Genomic DNA, 5,511 nt, shown 5'->3' on the forward strand with positions numbered 1-5,511 from the left:
TCCATCTGGTTTGTCCATAATAGTCCATCGGTCATAATTATAAAGTGCGAGAGTCTTCATCAAAATAACCTTATACCCGAAGTCAAATATTCCAACTAATTGGGGATTCGAACTGTAACAAGGTCTTAATACTTTGTTTAATGAATACACCAGGTTATCGAATGCGTGTAATCTAAGGTTTCAATACTTTGTTAACAATTACACCAATTACCCTTGAATGTAATCCACCCCTGTTTTAATGAGTCCAGTGACTATTAATCCATTCTCGTGTCCGGTCAAATGAACAATTATTGGTATTTATAGATATCCCGCCCACCGTACCCGATTAAGCGTGTGTGGTTATTTATAGATACGTCAAATTATAACCTTTATATTTAATTAACAAGATATCATGTAGTTAATTAAATATAAAGCCCATTAATAGCCTATAGCCCAATTTCCATAAGTGTCGTTCTTTTGTTCAAACCCCAATTATGGTCCAAAGCCCAATAACCCCGTCTTAATATTTAGTCCAACATCACGATTACTTCGGCTTAAATAAGCATAATAATAACTTAGCTACGATACATTAATTTAAAAAGGGAGAACTTAACTTACAATGATTATTTATCGCGTAGTGTTACACGGACAGAACTTCGACTTTAGAACCCGTAAAATAACCGTTACATTAACTAAACTAATATAATATAAAACTAAACTATATTATATTATATATATATATATATATATATATATATATATATATATATATATAATATATATTATGAGACAGAGAAATATTGAATATGGTGTAAGAATTCAGCAGAAAGCTCGAGCTTTTATAGGCACATTTTTGATCCTGGCAGCTCCGCGAGTGCGGAGGTTTTGTGCCTTACAGCTCCGCGAGTGCGGAGCTTCGGATTCCAGCTCACCAATTTTTGGCCATTTGCTTGTCGACGTTATATTATATAATATAATATATATATATAATTTTATATAATTATTTATATATTATATTATATTCTTGTGCATAGTTGACTTGTAATTTTAGGTCCGTTGCATCGCGCATTTACGCCCGGTTTATGTCCCGGTTCTGGATTTTCGAACGTCCTTTCGTACGCGTAGATATCTTGTACTTTATTGTACTCTTGTAATTTTTAGACGTTTCTCATCAATAATTTGAACCACTTGAATTGTATCTTGTACATTTGAGCTTTTTGGACGTTTGCGTCTTCAAATCGTCGTTTTCCCCTTTTGTCTTCGCACTTATTTATTTAAACGAATATTACATAAAAATAGAACAATTGCAACTAAAAGCTTTACATATTGGAAGGATATTGCTACTAAATATATGTTCATTTGGAGGACTATCACTTATACAATTTGAGCGTCGTGGTCATTTGCTTCTATAAATCAGTGTCTCGTTGTTTACCAAAATATATTATTTTAAAGTGGGACGTTTTATGACTAAATTAAAATATATGTATATATTTTTATTTAGAATCGTAAATTTGTACATAATATATGTTTGAAATATTTATCTAATGATACAATATTTAGTCTTTCAAAACCAATTATTTTTCAAAGTTCGTTTTAAAAATCGTTCAGAAAAATATTATAACTCGTAACGTTTACATTTAAAAACTTAATTAAATACAATTCATTTGTGTATTAACTTTTTAAATATCAATCGCATCAATAAGCGAATGTTACTATCGTGTACTAAACTAATTTAAAAACATATATATTTAATGAACACTTTTTAATGTACGTTGCAAGTTATTCATATATCTAACAACTAATATTCCAACCTACGTTATTTAAACATATATATTAATAAACTAGTTCTATTATGTCAAAAAAAAAACGTTTTTACTTAAGAGAGTAAAATAATAAATAAATCATAACAGGTTCAAGTTATTAACTTACAGTTTATTCATGGGTTGTAGGATTAGATCAAATGGATAAATGTACGTATAAAAAAAATCATCTTAACATGACAGATGGTTTTATCTTATTAAAAGTCACGAGACAATTATTGAAAAGTATAAATTGACAATCCGACGGGAATCTCCACTAACCCTTGTCTAGTTCCCGTTAATTGACACTTTTGTTCTTTCTAATAAATCACTTTACCAATTTTTCCGAATACCGTTAAAAAGGAAAGGTTTGCTAAATCAAAAGTGGACCTCTCAACAGAGACTCTTAATCCTAGTTCAATGTATCTGATAAATCAATCATTTAATATTATCTTCTAATTCCATCGATAAACATATTGAAACAAATACGTTCATGTAAAGTATTATACGTTTAATACTTTATTAATATTCTCAAGTTATAATATATATATATATATATATATATATATATATATATATATATATATATATATATATATATACATATTTATTTATATATAATGGTTCGTGAATCGTTGGAATTTGGTCGAGGTTATAATGAATGTATGAACACAATTTAAAATTATTGAGATTTAACTTAACAAACTTTGCTTATCGTGTAGAATATATAAAGATTAAAGTTTAAATTTGGTCGGAAATTTCCGGGTTGTCATAGTACCTACCCGTTAAAGAAATTTCGTCCCGAAATTTGATTGAGATAGTCATGGCTGACAATAAGTATGTTTTCATGACGCATATAAGCTGAAGATTAGGGTTTTATCATCATTGTGTAATATGGGTAAAATCATTTGATTTTGTGAAGAGTACGAGTGAAACTATCACCAAAAGAGTGAAATGAGTAGGTATAGATTCGTTATATCTTTTGACGTAGATAGAATTGATTTTCAAGTTCAAGAGATTTGAATAAAATCTTCGTAATAAGATTTGATTAAGGAAATTAGGATTCGCTTTAAATGCGATCATCCATTTTGATTGCTCTGTCGGATATTTTACTATAAATCCGCTCCCTTCGTTTCCTTACAACTCACACCTTCTCTTCTTTCTCCCTCAGCTCATACTTTAAAGTATTTGTCAATATGCTCCATCCAGTTCGGATTCTTGATATACTCCTTACCTTCATATCTGTCATTCTTCTTTTTCATCTGCCGCCGGAATAATCTATTTACTTTTACTATACCCTTGGGTTTATAGTGTTTTTAGTTCTCCCGTGTCTTTATATTGCTATTTGCATCGATATATGGTTTGTAATTTCTACATTGTGGTTGGGTTTTATATCTTCCCTTATACTTCGATGTCCCTGCTTCTGTCTTCTATAATCATTGTCATCCCCAGTTAATGCTTTCTTTTATTTGCTGCGATTTATACCCCAATTTCTGTTTCGGAGCTTTGTCCTTTCGTTTCTTCTTCTTGCGAGTAAGTTCCACTTATAATGGTCCATAATTCGCAGATATGAATTTCAGAATGAACATTGTTAATGTTCTAAGAAGAAAATTGTAATGGCACGATCTTGACTTGTCAAATTACCAAAATACCTCAAAAAAGGCCGAATCATCAAGAAATATTTTCTTGATATTTTAGAGGTTAAATAGAATACAAAAGTCGTGTAACATGTCACATGATGAAGTTATGATCTGTGAATCATCACGTTCCATTTAAAAATTCAGCATGAATTACTGTAATATAATCACGTTGATCAAGTGTCATTATATTATACTAACTCATGTTTCAGCTCCCAACACTACTTCAAAAAAAATATTCCTATTTTAAACTCAAATGTTTCAGAATTTAGAAACTAAAATAGTTTCTTTTATGATGTAATACAGATAGCGCGAAGAGGTAAATGATTTCAGATAAGAATAATTATGGAAATATCTTCAGAAATATGGAGGATATTTATAATGAAAGATACGATGATATCTTAGAATTTCTAATATCAGAGGATGATGAAGGATATTGTCCGCAGGGGTTTAGAGTCAGGAGCAAGGTATTTGTTAATGGCTTCAGCAGATACTGAATCATTTGGATTCTTTGAAGGCAGGTTCAGTCTTTGTGATTTGTCCACAGCCTCCTTCATACTTTGCTCAATCCGTTTTCCAGTTCCAAAACTTCTATTTTTCTGAGCTTTGCCAATACACTAATCTTTATCATTAAACTTTTTACTGCTAAGGTTGTTTACAGTTTTTGTTGCTTCATCAGCATTTCGAGAACTAGTTCGCGGTTCAGAGTGTTTTTCAGAAACTTCACATTCAAATTAAGTCCAGAAGATAGACGTTATATATACACATATAACTGTTGGTGTAGACATGCTGCGAGATTTCAAAATACTGATTGCTAATTCTCGATGATTCGTATGGAAATTCTCGTTACAAGATGCGAATGAGTAAATGATGGGGTTTTGGTAATTATAATGATTCTTCAGAAGGTCAAAGATCAGTGAATTTGTGATTAAGTTTATTGCTAATGTGATGAAACATGAAAGGTTCTCCGGTAACAAAAGAGTAATCATATATATCAAGATTATGATAAGGCTACTCCAAACGAAAAATCGAAGTTGTCTTGCTGGAGTTGTGATAGAATTTACTACTTTAAAAAGGAATTGCAAGGTTATTTTTGCTAATAAATGCCAAAGGATCTGACATAAATATGTGTTGAATTATGACTTTGGTTTCGAGAGCTTTTTAAGTACATAACTGTGGGTAATATGTGGTTAGATTATCATCTCGATTGCTCATTATTTGAAGTATCTTCAGAAATTTTCAAATGGTTTGAACACAGATTGTAATCGTTAATATACATTTGATGTTCCAACAAAGTTTTGGAGTCAAAGTATAGCTTTGAAAGATGTAGGAATCTAAAAGTGATGGTACCGGTTATATCTTCGAATTGAATTCTGAGGTTTCAAAATCAGAATATGTAATTGAGTTTGAATGAGTATGGTTGTTTTGATTTATATGAAAGAATGTATATTATTGTGAATGTAGGAAGTATAGTTGATAATTTGCTTAATCAGATTCAAAGAATGTAACATATTGATTGTGAATATATATATATATATATATATATATATATATATATATATATATATATATATATATATATATATCGGGTATTACCTACCCGTTAAAAAAAATTCACAATTAATATTTTGTACAAAATAATTTTATTACAGTCTTTATGAAAATATATATGTATATATTCTCTTCAGATGTAACATAGATTTTAATGAGTTAATACTAAATTAAACTCATTCGATTTACGGTTGGATCTAGAATTGAATAATCCCTTGAAGGCTTTAGAGATTACATAAGTATTTCTTCAATAATATTGAAATTATGAATCAATACTTCGTTATTTGTTGAGCCGTGATGTTGGTTTTCGTTAAATTCTTGTGAACTTCGCAAAGTACGAATGATGTTATCTGAAAAGTTTCGGGTACATCGATTATGAAAGTGAAAAATCAAATATATACTTGATTTATTATGAATTGGAATTTGTTGAATTGAGACAGAGATTGTAGTTAATGATGGTTACGTTGCGGGCGAAGGACGTACATTATTGCATATTTGTAATATGAATTAACCTAGTAGTTAAGATTCACACACAATAGCTTAGC

This window comes from Rutidosis leptorrhynchoides, chromosome 10, assembly GCF_046630445.1.
Source record: "Rutidosis leptorrhynchoides isolate AG116_Rl617_1_P2 chromosome 10, CSIRO_AGI_Rlap_v1, whole genome shotgun sequence".
NCBI lineage: Eukaryota > Viridiplantae > Streptophyta > Magnoliopsida > Asterales > Asteraceae > Rutidosis > Rutidosis leptorrhynchoides.